Genomic DNA, 16,138 nt, shown 5'->3' with positions numbered 1-16,138 from the left:
TTAATCCAATTTTGCTTATTTTAATACCAAAATGAATTAAAATAAGCAAAATTATGGATTAAAATAATAATAAGCGTTGCAGCTTATTTTAATGCCTTTTAATTTTCTATGATATCAAGTATTAACAACATATTTTAAAAATTTTCTAAATATCAATTATTGCATTAAAATTCGCCTGAACTATAGAATCTGAAATTTAACCAATTTTCTTCAGATGATCACCAATTTCTTGATCAATAAATTTCGTTTTCCGTATATAATTACGCACCATTATGTATATATCAACCTAAAAAGAATAATTAAACATTTTTTTATGATTTGCAGTCGCATTAGCAGGATTTTATCGAGCCGTAATAGCTCTAACTATCCTTGCCCCATGAGCCCATATTTCAGTTTTTTCTAAATTTTAATAAATGACGTTAATTAATTTTAAAATAAATACGATATTCGTGTTTAGCAGGAAATTCCACTTCGGAAAACACTTACGTAAATAAATATTCGGAAGCACTAATATAGGAAACAATATGATAAACACTACGTTGATATTTTAGCAAAACATACTTTTAACAAAAATAAACTCCTGACTTCGCAAATGCGGTGGCAAATTGACTTCCAATTTTTACTAACATCTATTGATGTTAAGACGCAAATATACCATGAATGACGCGATTTTTGAGCAAGTCGTCTCTAAGCATAACAGCAACTAACTATCCTTGCCCCATCCTTCCCTACAAAATTTTACAATTTTTATGAAAATAATCGAAACTAAATTGAAAGAAAGAAGTTCAGCAAAAAGTACAGTTTAAAAAAAAGTAGCCATACATTGAAGTCAGTATATTGAGAACAGTTAGGCCAGAACGTCATGCTTTTGTAAACGTTATATACGTGTGTATACATCAACTGTTGTGCGAGAGACGTCTATTTAGTTGGAGGATGTCGCAATTTTCCTGTCCGTAATTTAGACTTAATAAGGCGAGAGGAACAAAAGGCTTTCAAACTTCACGTATACCTATATATATATATATATACAACATGAAAATAGACACACCTCTTCCGTGATGCTGAGTCCGGTGGATAATTTACAATTAAATTTCAACTTTTCTATAATCCCATTGGATAAATTTGATCCTTGCTATACTCTAGTTAAATCCAGTATCCGCGCGCTCAAACCTTATAATGTAATTAAACAAACAGCATGTTGTCTAGGTATATATATGGTTTACGTAATTCTTCTCTGCACATACACACACATATATACACAATTTGTTTTCTCTCTCTATTCTCTTTCAGCTTTTATGTTATATTCTATTTTTGGAAATTCGCTTGTATTCTCCATTTCATGACACCTTTCTTCCCACATTCTATAACATTTTTTTTCATTTGTGAGAAATGGAGATTCAATACGTTAAAAAAAAAAATTAGAAATCATAGAAACAACGTTATGAGAAAATATAGTGTGTGGAAATAAACATTAAATAAATTAAAAAATAATTTATCGCACACCTACATGGATTTTTCCTCATTTGTTAGAAAATGAGATTGAATTATAAGCTTAAAAAAAAAATTAGAAATCAAAGAAAAAAACGTGATTGATGAAAAATGGTAATAGATAAACTCATAGAGTGGAAATAAAAATTTCTATTTTCGACTCGTTTAGTTTATATAAATAAGCAGGAATGAAAACCGAAACCAAAAATCAATAACCGAAAAAATAGAAATTTTTAAGAAAAAAGAAATTTATCTGAAATCGAAAACTGAAATCCGTTTTATTATAAAAATTTTAAAACTGTTATTTTGAAATCTAAATGTTGTTTTTTCGGTTTTTAATAAAAAAAAAAGTAGACAAAGTTATACTACATTATTTATAAATGACACCTGATGACACAATTAAATTAGGGATGGCAACTGAAACCGATAATCAAAAGAACAGAAATTTTTTAGAAACCGAAATTTCTCATATTCAAAACCGAAACTCGAATACTGAAATTGTAATCTTTTAAGAAAAAAAAACAGTAACTTTACTTTATCCATTGAGGAAGTTTGTACAGAAACAGCAAAAGTAAATCAAAAATGTTCAGGAATAAAAAAAAACCAATTTTCATTTAAATACAATAATTTTTATCAATTCTGCTTTTTTGCATTACATTTTACTAACCTATAATTTTAAAAATTAACTTTTTACGATATAGGCCAAAATACCAAGGATACTTATTTAACTTATAAATTTCCTAAATCTGAAAGATTGTTCGAATCGATACAAAAACGCAATTGCAAAACAAAAACAAGGAATGTAATATAATAACGGCTGCGACTTTGTGCTCCCTGCATGCTTCTGCCATCTGACGGCGGCAGGATGTAATGAACCCTACTTTCCTACTTTTCGTTTCGCAATCTCGTTTTTGTATGGATTCGCACAATCTTTCGTATTTAGGAAATTTATAAGATAAGAATCCTTGGTGTTTTGGACGATTTTGTAAAAAGTGTCCGTGTTTCAAGGAAAAAGTCTTTTACACGGAGAGAAAAATTAGGTGATAACTGCTTTGTTTCAAGTCGTTGGTCCAATTTTATTAAACAAGGCATTTGTAACTGGAGAGCACGGTAGATTTGACTTGGCTATCAAGTTAGGGCTATAATGTTCTTAAATAATACCGACAGACGGTTTGACCAATCAGCTTTGCTTGGCAGCGTGGCGCTATTCACACACGCATATTAATAGAATATTATATTTATTAATTTTTTCTAGGTTAGGTTTGATTTTTAAAAAAATTTCAAATATTAACATTTTTTTGATGATTTAAAGGAAATAATAAGGTCCACAATATAGTTTTTAAGCAATTCTGAATCCAAAGGTTTTTCAAATTAACTGAAAAATTATGTAAAAATAAAAAGAAACACTTTTTCAAGTTATGTTGTGTGTTGGATTTTCAGTTTTAGACACTTTTATCGTTATACATAATTATAATAAAAAGTTAGGACATTGCGTAGTCGTATTTCAACATTTAAAGCGTACATTAATTATTCACTGTAAAAAAAAGTTCTAAATTAGAGCTGATTTCGGTATTAAAATCGAACCAAATTACGATTTAGTACAAAAATTGGTACTAAATTAGTACCTTTCTTTTTACAGTGTTTTTTACATTACTTTTGTGAACGCATTCATTAATAAGTATTTAATTATTTTGTCAGCAAACCATAACACACTTCGAATACGATAAATGACAAATTTGTAAGTTTCGAAGTGCAAAATTTTTATTTAAATATTTTACAAATAAATAAATTGGCATAATTTTTTTCTTGAATTCGCTATTGATATTAACATATTGATATTACTTGTTACACGAATAACCTCAACTGTTTAAATGAATGGAAATATCACTTTTTAATGGCACATTAATACTATTTGGGACCGCACAGTCAAAACTACCGTGCGACCAATTTTGCTTTAACTGTAGGCATCGTTACTTGAGTCACTCAAGTAGTTTTAACTTAAGTCTCCAGTCCACACAACCTAATTTTTCTCTCCGTGTAAAATCAATGTGTTTATCATTTTTACAAATTTTTACAAATTTTTTTTTTCTACCAAAATGCTGCATCAATGTTTTTGTGGTTACGTTTATATGCACCAGAACAAAAGTTTTGAACATTTTATTTAAAGAGTTAGGGTCAGTTTCACAAACTCCGGTTAAAAGTTAATCAGCGATTAAAGCCAACTTAACCGCTCATGATTGGTCGATTTGGGATTTAATCGCTGACTTCATTTAAAGAGAAATTTTCAATAAAAAAAGTGATTTTTGAAAAAAATTGGACTTCTGTTGTTTCTACACAAATTGATTCAATTATTATTAAGAACAAATTCATTATTAGTAAAAAAAAAAATGATTATAATTATTAGTAAAAAGAAAAAATGACTCCAACTACTCAATGTAGTTTAAAAACTTTCAACAAAGAGCGTGTCGCAGTAGGACATCCCAATAGTTATTTTAATATAACCTAAAAATAAAATTTAACCGACAATTAGGTATTTTTAACTAAATAATTAGTTAAAATATTAAATATAATAATAAAAATTAAATAAATAAAATATTTAAATCAATGACTGACATTTTGCTATGAAATTAGTAATTTTTTACTTTAATTCAGATTTAGATGCGAGATAGCCATATTTATTCCTTATAAAAAAAAGAGAGAAGATTCAAAACATTGCATATTGCAAATTTTACTTGAAACAATGAATTGCAATAAAAGTTTCGAGCTACTATTATATACTATAAAACGATAATAGACAAAACTGAGAAAGTGGACCATAATGAAAGAAGCAATCGAGATAAGAGAATAAAAGTTTCACCCAATGCACAAGAAGGGAACCTCGTGTCTGTGAAACTAGACCTCAAATAAGGTGAATAATTTACACAATTAGAGACTCCAGACACACTAAATGTTAGTTTAATTTCTCTCTAGGTAAATATATATAGAGCTGTTGATATATAAAATTAATAAACATGTCTGGCCTTAATTTATTGTATTTTCAACCGAATCATTTGAATTATTTTGATAATAATTTGTATGCACAACTGCATTGAACTTTTTTTTTTCTTTATAATAAGTCTTGTGCAACTTTTATTATTAGAAATCGTCGCTCTATAAAACGTGTTTCTTTTACGATTTCACACAACTCTTCTCTTGTCAGGTCAATAAAACAGAGAGGAAAGGATTTGGATTCTACGGAACATTTACACAGGAAATGACAAATAAATTATTAATAAAACATAATAAACAATAAAAATATATAAAACAATAAAAAAATTATGAAAATATGTAAAAAAAAAAAATTATGACGAATAATAATAAATAAGCATTTACAAAGTCAAATAATTTATTAAATATACAATATAATAAAAGATGAAAACCAAATTAAAATAAAGAGGCTAAAATAAAAAACAAAAAATAAATAAAAACACGCGCATAATAAAATTAAATAGATAAAAAATTATTTAACTTAATTAATAATGAAGCAATGTTTCATTTTTATGGGAATATATAAAGCTATAAGAGAAAATTTACCTTATTAGCAATAAAACCATAAATTAGAAATCGAATGTTTACAATTCTGTAAAATTTGTTTACAATTCTAAAATTCTGCTTTTTGAGCATGTTCATAAAAAAATAAAAAATAAATTTGTAAAAAAAAATAATTGGAATAACAATTTTTAAGTTACATAATATGTTAAATATATAAAAAATTAAAAAATATAATTACTACATGATAATTCAAAAATTAAGAATATTAAAAAAATTTTTGTAATTTCTGAACATAAAATTAGAAAAAAAAAATTTGACCTCATTTTTATCAGAAAAAAAGATCTTTTTAGATCGAAGAACGACTCAGATTAATAATAATTGTTCTAATCTAATCTAATCAAAACTGACGAAACTAAAACTTTTCAAATGTTTTGCAATAATTATAAATGCACTTGAAAGTTTTGAACATACATGAATACAAAGGTTTCTATCCTTATTGTTCATTAAAATTTAAATTTATTTGAAACTATATAATGTTTAATAATACGATTCACATGTTTAAAATACTAATTTGTAATTTTTATAGTCGCACGTGAATTTAATTAATTTTTTTTTTTTTTTAATTTTCCCAGTTAGACAAAAATTATGCTTTAGTAATATATTATAGAATTGAAGCGTATAAAAATTCCGCGCCCAAGTTTCCGAAATTAATTTAATTAAGTTAATTAAAGTATATCTAATTAAATAACATTATAATTACCTAATTAGTAAAAAAAAATCTAATTAAATATTAATTAAATAATTAAATATCAATTATTCAATATTTGAAATAAACTATACTATTATTTCTTTTGTTAAAAAAAATCATATAAAAAAAATTTTTCGTCATTTTTACGTACAACAAAATTTATATCATTTCATTAAGGAACGTTCAATCCATTAACATAACCTCAAACTAAAATTGATTTCACAAAAATTTAAAAGATCCAGTTATATAATTTTCAAAAAAAAAAATTATTTTCAGTTAAAATTTGTTGTTAAATAATAATTAAAATAAACATTTTGTGTTTTTTCTTAAAAGTTAATGAACAATTCTCATTTTTATCATTTTATTCTCTGAAAAATTCTCTACAATTCTGTTTGTTGAATTTTCATTAAAAAATTTTATTTAAAATAAATAAAATTACTTAATAATTTGTTAACAAAATATTTATTATCCAAATTGAACAAACAAAATTGTAAATAATCTTCCAGAGATTAAAATGAGCCGCATCCTTTTTTTTAAAAAATTGGATGAAAATTAGAATTGTTTACTAATTTTTAAGAAAAAACACAAAATGTTTATTAATTATTAGTTAACAATAAATTTTAACTGAAAATTATTTTTTTCTTTGGAAAATTGTACTTTTGAAATTGAGTGAAATCTATTTTAAATAAATTTTAAAAATTTTTAAAAAAAATTTAAAAACAAACGATTTTGAAATCGAGTTAAAACTAAAGGTGTCGATGAAGTTTAATCATTTGTTGCAAGTCAGTTATCATAATAATAATAATAATAATTCTGAGGCAAAACCGGACCTCGAATTAGTCAAGCCACGCGGTTCAAAGCCTTTAGTGAAGCAATTCTATTATTATTTTTTCTATTTAAAATGAAAGTATTATAACATTTATACTACATAATTTATACTTTCACCTTCTTTTTCCATTTGTATAAACGAATAATGATTAATGTCGAGAATTTATTCCAGTTTTTATTATTATATATACAAACATATATTGTAAGAAATCCAAATGTTCATTTAAAGATTAGAAATTAAATTGAATGCACATAATTGGTAACTGAATTAGTCAGAAATTTCCCAGACTTGTTTGTATATGCCTCAAAGAGGAATTATAAATGAAACATTATAATTATACTCTTGGGAAAAAAGTAAAATCGTTTGTTTGTTTTTTTTATATGATTCGCGAATCTCAAAATGGTGAAATAATTCATTTTTGGCAAATATTTAATAAAATTTTATATTCTAGGTTATTTTACTCAAAAAAAATTTTTTTTTGACTAGAACATTTTTTCTTTGAACATATTTGAATTTCATAAAATAATTTTGAAAAAAGAAATTGTAAGGATATTAAAAAAATTATTATTATAAATTATAAGAGATAAATTTTAATATATTTAAAAACCACAAAAATGCCTTTAAGGTGTTGAATGGAAGCTCTCTGAGCAACTGCGCATTTAAAGCCACGGACTGAAAGAGATAAGTGCTCTCAAGTCAAGGCTTTAGGAATAGTAATTAGTGTACCTTTGTGACGTCAGAAGCTTAAATATCATCTGGAAGAAAAGAGGAATTTTTTCATTCACGTTACTCATCAATAAAAAAAAAAAAAATTTCTATTATTCTCCACACTTGAATAACTATATATCCGTATATATAGGTACTTTTAATAATTATTATATAATTTCTATATCAATAAAATTATAAATTTTGTCTTTTATTTATTTTTTTCTATAATTAAAAATTATTAAAAGCAAGGCGCATATGATTATCCCATAAAAATCATTAATTAGAATTTTTATTTTAATAGAATTTAATTAGAATTAATTTATTCTTTAGACGAATTTTCATTTTTCGAATTAAGCATTTGACAGAATTTTTTTTTTATACAAATTTTTATCTACCGAATTTTTATTTTATACTCATTTAATTTACATGACTTTTTATTCAAAAGAACTTTAATTTAATCGAATTTTTAAATAACGGAAATTTCAATTTACCGCGAATTTTATTTGTATATATGAATTTTTAAGACGACAAATTTTCATTTGTCCGAAATAACAAATGACCGAACAAGCATAATGAATAGAAAAATTTCGGCGCAATTTTTAAAATAGACCAATCACAATTTTTTCTATTGATATAATTTCTAATTGGTCAATTTTAAAAATTGCGCCGAAATCTTTCTGTCGATTGTTTATTCGGACATTTTTGTAATTTCGGACAAATGAAAAATTCTATGAATTAAAAATTTATACAAAAAAAAAAATTCGCATAAATTAAAATTCGGTGATTTGGAATTTCTGTCGCATTTAAAAATTCAATTGAATGAGAATTCTGTTGGAATAATTTTATTATAATAAAAAATATAAATTTTTCTCTAACTTTAAGTGAAAAAAAAAAAATTTGCTGCACGCAAATATTGTCATAAGCTACTATAATTAGAAGTTCATTCATAAAAATGGAAAGACATGTCCATTAAAAAAAAAAAAAAAAACAAGATTCGCTCTACTATTTTACGTCGTGCATCGAACTATAAACATCTAACTTCCGGCAACGGAAATTCGAGCCCCGATTCACAAACTAGACTTGGCATAAAATTAAACCAAGAAAAAACATCGTTTGTTCCTAATTAGTAGAAAAAAAATTCCCACTTTATTCTGAAATTACGCCAAAATTATATAGTAATTAACGGCTACTAATATCAAAAGTCTATTTATTTAATTAAGTTCATTAAAATTTTCTTTGAAAATAAAACACACAAATATATATATATATATATATATATATATATATATATATATATATAATATTCACGCAAACACAAAGTAAATATTGTAATTAAGTTAATTAACATGTAGAGTAGCAAATTTATAATTTTGAAGATTTAAGATGTTATTATATCACATAAATTATTATTATTATTATTATTTCAATTATTATTAATTTTTTTACACGGAAAAAAAATTATTTGATTCAAATAGTTATTTGACTATTATTAAATAAATATTTACTTGAACCAAATAATTTTTCTTTGATACAAAGAAATCAAATATAAATATATCAAATCAAATATATTTATTTGATAAATAATCAAGTAATCAATTCAGGGTTGCCACGGAACACTGATTTCAAAATTCCATGACTTTTCCAGGTTTTCCAGACCATTTTTTAAAAAATTCCAGACCCAAATATAAATTTTTAAAAATTAATTTTTAGCCAATTATGACAAAAAAAATACAAAATCCTCTATAATTAAATTATTAATAAAATAATTTATTAGGGTCCAGTTGGGGTAAATAGAAACAAGGGGTAAATCGAAACAGTAGTTATTTCAGTTAAATAACAAATTTTAAAAATAAATACGACCTTAAACCTTGAACCTTAGATCATCCACAACAGGTTCTAAGTATTCTCTCATTTTCCGTTTGTCAATCAGCAGCAAATATAAACAAAGATATTTCCTATTTCATAAAAAATTGAAAATCAAAGAAGACACGCTTTCACTTTTTTGACTCGCATTTGGAAAAAAATAAACTAAAAATTCATATTATTAATTATAATTATTTCTTATTAATACTACAACAAAAATATCAACTTTGATTTTTTCATTTTGCAAAATTCAATTAAAAATAGGAGACTATTTCTATTTACCCCTAAAAACTGGAAATTCGGGGTAAATAGAAACAGAAATTTCAACAATATATTAGAGAGAGAGAGAGAAAACATTATATATAAAATAGTATTCAACTATATTCTCATCAGTACATACAGTGGAAACTCTCTATAACGAATTTCAAGGGACCGGGCATTTTGTTTCGTTATGTCGAGTGAGCAAAAAAAACAGTATTTCACATTAAATTTTTATTTTAAAAAAATAGACAGAATTAAAGAATAAAAGAAGCTAACACCCTTTGTGATCATGAAAACAAATTATTTATAATAGTCTGTGATTTTAGATTGAGTGTTTTTGCTTTGCCAAGTTCTTCCGCAAAGCTACTTGCTTTTGCTTTTGCAATAGGTCCAGAAATTGGTATGTTATTTGCACGCTGCTGATGAAACCAAGTAAGCATGGCTTGATCCAAGTCATCGAACTTCGGCTTTCTTAATTTTTTAGCAGAATTTCCCTGACCTGCCATTAAAATATTATCTTTATTCTTCCAAATAGTCGCCACAGTATAGATGCACTAAGATCAAAACATTTCCCAACATCACTTTTCTTTTCGCCCTTTTTCAATTGCATGAATTACCGAAACCTTTTCGTCTATAGAAAAACTTTTTCTTTTACAAGCCATGTACAATTAGTCACATTCGACTTCTAGTAAACTCAAACAGAGACTAAATTAATTTTTCACAGTAACGAATACATTCTTATCTATCTACCTATACCATCAGAAATTGTCTGGCAGCAATAACAGCACACAGAAGTAAACAAATAAAGCAAAATTGGGAAAAAATATTTTTATTTTGAGACATTGTACTTTCGTTATATAGTGAGTGACTGCTTCGTTAAAGAGAGTGTATCTATATACAGATTTTAATACAAACCAACCAAATTGAACAGATATTTACGTTATGGAGAGTTTTATCTTATAAAGAGTTTCGTTATAGAGAGTTTCCACTGTAGTATATTTAACATGGTTTATTTTTAAACTTATGTATTGCATTATTATTTATTAGTTCGAATTATTTTATAACTAACACCATTTTTTATGAGCCAAAAATTTTGAACGTTCATATGAACGAAATTTGTTTTGCTACTTCTTTAAGTAAGAATTTTATTACAAAATATTGTTCAAAATATCTAAAAAGAAGTTATTAATTTAATAATTGTTTAATTTACTGTTTTATTTTACATGGTCATCATAATTTTTAATAATTTATAGAATGAAAAAAATATTTCGTTCATATATGAACTTTCGGCTCATCATTTTTTACGTAATTCTTTGTATTTTTTAATATTTGCATACTTCAAATTAATTTTTTCTTAAATTTCCCTAAATTTTAGCAAAGTTGAAAAATTTAGGGGTAAATAGAAACAGTTGATTATTGCGAATTAATGGTACCCGCATATTTTCAACTACCTCATAAAATTGTTCCACGGAATTTAAATAATAACTCAATACACAAAAAAACCGAAAGTATTGCGATTTAAAAGAAAAAATACTTATATTATTGGTGAAACTTAGCAAATCTGTTTCTATTTACCCCAACTGACGCTAATAATTTCATATTCATTCTCGATTCAAAATATTTATTTTACATAATTTTATAAAGACATCTACACTGTGTTACGCAAAAGAAAATATTTGACCAATACTCTCTAAATTTGAATCAGCAGAATCTCGCTGATTCTCAGCTATAAGTATATACCACTGATTCCAATCAGCTTATATGCACTGATGAATTAGTGGAATTTCACTGATTTTTCAGCGTATATCCGCTGATTGGTACCAGTGGTATACTTATCGCTGATTCAAATTTAGAGAGTAGAAACTAAGATTTAGAAACGCCATATTGATTTCAACTCTAAGCACTAAATTTAAAACCGAAAAATTGTAATGACGACTTGAAAACTTGAGATTTTTCAATTCACATACTAGAAATTAAATTTTTAGAACGAGATTTTATGAGCCAAAAGTTTTGAACGTTCAAATGAACAAAATATTTTTTTCAATCTATATAAATTATTAGAAATTATAATGTCAATGTAAAATAAAACAGTAAATTAAACAAATATTACATTAATAACTTCTTTTTAGATATTTAAAACAATATTTTGTAATAAAATTCGTACTTATATAGTATCAATTAAAAAGATGCCCTTAACTGGCCGACTACTGTACGGTTTACCCTATTTTTCTTTGAGGAAAAAAAAAAACGAAAGGCTAAATATAGAGAATATTCGAGTTTAATTTACACATGATCCCTTTTAAAAATCAATTTCTATTAAAGCACGTTCTATATATTAATACGATTTGCTCGAGCACTCGCAATGCCAATCACTTTAATTCCATTATAGAATATGATAAGATACCTCCCATCAATAAATTAGAAAACAACTGCCCTTTTTTATTCACTGCAAATTTTTTTTTTTTTTTTAATTTCTTGTCATTAACCTAAATTCCATTTTAATTTTAAAATAATCATTTGAACTTCGTGAAAATTTTTTTAAATAGCATAACAATAATAATAATAATAATAATAATAATAATGATATCAAATTCTTTTGTATGGATTTGTAAATTCTTTAATGATTACCTAAATAAATAAAAAAATATTATAGATATTCAATAAATATTTATTTATTAAACATAAATTTTTTTAGGTTATACAAATTTTATTTGTGCTAAAAAAATTTTTTTAATTGAAACCAATAAAAACAGTTATTTAGATCTATTTATTTATAATAAAGCAAATTTATTTCTATATTTGATACAAATACATTAATATATTTTGGTTTAAATAAAAAAATTTATAAAAATACTAAAAAAAAAAAATTATTATTATAATTATCAAAAATAAATAATAATAAATTATATACGTGCGCAAAAAAAAAAAAATTACAAAAGTATAATAATTATTTTTTAAGACTGAATTTAAAATTTATTTCTATATTAAAAGTATCAAAATTTAATATTCATCAAATAATTTACATTATTTTGAGCTTCAGGAGAAATGCCAATGACATTTTGGTTTTATTATATATATATATATATATATGTATAGCAGTTTAAACTCGCGGTTTGTATATATAGAATATTAGTTCTGATCTTAAAATAGAACACAATTATTATATGCTTATAGTTGACTTCTTATAGAACAATATATACAATTCTATTATTACCATTTGTCTTAAATTAAATAATCAATTTTTTTTTAAATCGAAAATATTAAAAAAAAATTATTAACAAAATTCAAATATTATTTAAATTTAAAGTATTTTAAGTTATTATTATTTTAATTTATAATTCAATTATAAATTTATATTACAGCATAAACATTAAAACTCTAAGTCTCTAAATAGAATTTTTAAAAGAAAAATAATTATATTTTATTAAAATTTTGCATTAATTTTTTGCAACAATTTAATTTGTTACCTCCCTGAAGTTGGCTTCGACGCTCGAAGCATGAAAATTATTTTTCATGGGACCAAAAATTTAAAATCATTTTGTGTCCACACAATACCTTAAAAAGTATTTCTCAAGGTATTATTTGGACGGAAAATATTTTTTAAAAAAATGGTAAAAACAATTTTCAGCGCTGAGCATTGACGCCAACTTCATGGAGGTAATTTGTTCGTATTTTTTATTTATATATAAATTCAAAAAAAAATCAAATTTCGAAACAACGGTTTTTAAAATTTTATAATAAGGGTTAGATAGAATATATAGAATGAAAATTAAATGAAAGCGAAAAATTTTGAATGTAAAATAAAAATTGTAAAAATAGGTTTAATTTTAAATAAAAAGTGGAATGAAAAATTATAAATTGACAACTTTTTTTTATGTCTTTTACTTTTACTTTTTTTATATTAATATTGTAATTTTTAGAATTTTAGGATCATATTTGATCAAATGTGATTGAACAAGATAATTATAAATTAAATTATCTTTAAAGGTAAAATAATGAATTGAATTAATAAAATTAATTAATTTTTGTGTTAAAAAAAAATAAATCAATCGATCCTGCCAGGATTCGAACCTGGAATCTTCTGATCCGTAGTCAGACGCGTTATCCGTTGCGCCACAGGACCTAGTTATTTTCACAGGGGAAAGAACCCTTCTTGAAATTGGAGTACCTACCTACTATATTCACAAAAATAGAATTACCTCCTAGACACAATAAAAAATATAATATAATATAATATAATATAATATAATATAATATAATATAATATAATATAATATAATATAATATAATATATAATATAATATAATATACAAAAAGTTTTGTAAATTATAAACAATATAAATTCTACATCATATTTTTAATTAATTATTTTTATAATTAATGTATATTTTCGAAATTAATTTCTATTAAGTTAATTAAAATTTTCTATCGTTTTTCATATAAAAAGAATATACATGAATTATTGACTTTTCAATTTTTTCTACAGTTACAAATTTTTAATTACATTTTACTATTATTATTATTATTTTATTACTTTTCATTAATGATATTTTTTTTCTTTTTTCAACAAAGGGGAAATTATTATTATTTTTTTTTTATTCTAAATAGGTATTTAAAAAAAAATTCTTTTGACTAAAATTAATTATAATTTTCATATAACCGAATTTAATTATCGAGAATTTACTTTTAGACGAATTTTAATTTTTTCGAATTATTATTTAACCGAATTTCTATATTACAGAATTGTCACTTAAATAAATTTTTTGTTTTTACAGAAGTTTTATTTTATCGAATTTAAATTTAACAGAATTATTAAATTTTTATAAAAAAAAAAATATTAGAAAGAATTTTTTTCTAGATTTTCAATTGTATGAATTTACATTTGATAGAATTTTATATTTATAAATGCCGACAGAACTTTCAATAATAATTATTGTCAAAATAAATTTTTCTGTGAGATATTTATTTGGATAAATGAAAATTAAATATTCAGCATTATTTAAGAATTAGGTCAAATATAAATTCGAACAAATAAAAATTTGGTTTGAAAAAGAATTTTTTCTATATTATTATTCTTTTTTGTAAAGTATAAAAATTCTTTTAAATGACTATTCTGTTTATTGGAAAATTCGAGGAAATAATTTTATTTAAATATATATAAATGAATAAAAAAAAAATAATAATTTTGTCAAATTCAAATTTGATGGAATAAATTATTAAAATAAAAAAAAAGGAAAATTAGTTTAAGTGATAATTCCGTAATACAAGAAATTCGGTTATAAATGGAAATTGATGTTAAATAATAATTTTATAGAAATCAATATAAAAATTTTTTCTCTTGCTGCTGTTTTCTATATATGTAAAGAAAATGTGATTGTCACACTTTTTTTAGGTTAAAATTTTCATTAAAAAAATAGTACAAAATTCTCATGCAAAAAAAAAAATTATAAATAAATTTGTATTGTAATAAAAAAAACGAACATAAAATCAAAAAAGGTTATAATAGAAAAAATTGTTATATATTTTATTCCAATTTGATGTTTAGAGATAAAAAAAAAATAAAATTACTTTATTTCTATATTCAATTTTTTACATGGAAAATTGGTGAAAATAGGTACATATATATATACCTACATGATTGTGCAAGTAAATTGGATAAAAATATGTGAATATATATATGTTTGATAGCATGACTCAAAGTAAATGATGATTTATCGATTTTTATTATATACTTGACGTGATTATAAGCAGAATATACGTGTAATCTATATAGATAAAATACAATAATCATAAAAAAAATGAAACAATAATTGTTAAAAATTCATAGCGAAAGTATTGACGAAACGCTAAAATATCGAATAATATTTATTAAAAATATTTAATATTAACTGCTGTCTACTACTCTTCAGGCTAATTTATTAAAAAAAAAAAAAAAAAACCAAATTAATACACTGAAAAAAAAAATTTATTTGATTCAAATAATCGGTTACTTGAATCAAATAAATATTTATTTGTATTAAATAATTTATTATTTGAGTCAATTAAATGGTATTTGATTCAAATACAGAAATTATTTCAAATAAAATTTATTTAATTCAAATAAAAATTATTTGATTCAAGTAAATATTTATTTTGATAATAATCAAATAACCGATTATTTGAAATAAATAATTTCTTTTTTTCAGCGTAAGTATATATAAAAATTGATAATAAATAACGTAAAATAAATAATAATAATAATAATTTTCAGTAAACAAAAATTTTCAGTGGAAAAAAATGTTCATTAGTTTCTTTATAAACATTTGTGTAAAATAGTTTTACATTTCGTTTAGTTTAGAAAATATAAAAAAAAATTATTTTCCGCGACAAACGCGCGCGACTCAAGTATTATTGACCGTTTATCGATGCGAACACATCAAGTAAAAAGTTGAATTTAATTTTGTTTTAAAATGTTTATTTAATTATGAGTTTGAAGGAAATTAATTTTTTATAATTTTTTTTTTTTGTTAATAATTTCATTTTTTTTTCTTTCTTTCTTTACTTGTTTATTATACAAAAAGTTACGATTCAAGTTTTTTTTTTTCGTCCATAATTGCAAGACAAATCGTTCATTCAGAAATTGCGGTACTGTCACCTTGTCAAGTAAATTCGATTTTACGAAGCGAGAAAAATACGTTTCCTCCGATGCTTTGTTATAAAAAGAACAATAC

At 23.4% G+C, this 16,138-nt stretch overlaps 1 protein-coding gene, 1 long non-coding RNA gene and 1 other non-coding gene across 5 annotated transcripts in view; 1 reads left to right on the top strand and 2 right to left on the bottom strand.

The window, feature by feature from the left end:
* Positions 1–16,138, top strand: part of LOC127283780 (uncharacterized) — a 52,613-nt gene that overhangs the window by 2,170 nt on the left and 34,305 nt on the right. The window lies entirely within an intron of this gene.
* The window catches only part of LOC127283776 (bromodomain and WD repeat-containing DDB_G0285837), a 32,255-nt gene that overhangs the window by 14,725 nt on the left and 1,392 nt on the right, over positions 1–16,138 (bottom strand). The gene's annotated exons all lie outside the window — the stretch shown is intronic.
* Positions 13,479–13,551, bottom strand: Trnar-acg (transfer RNA arginine (anticodon ACG)). The gene has a single exon. It is a non-coding gene; the product is annotated as a tRNA-Arg (tRNA).

This window comes from Leptopilina boulardi, unplaced genomic scaffold (genome assembly GCF_019393585.1).
Source record: "Leptopilina boulardi isolate dan_hultmark-lab unplaced genomic scaffold, ZJU_Lbou_2.1 LbouV2_310, whole genome shotgun sequence".
In the NCBI taxonomy this organism is placed as follows: Eukaryota; Metazoa; Arthropoda; class Insecta; order Hymenoptera; family Figitidae; genus Leptopilina; species Leptopilina boulardi.
The sequence above is the reverse complement of the archived record's forward strand: the minus strand, read 5'-3'. Positions and strand labels throughout refer to the sequence as shown.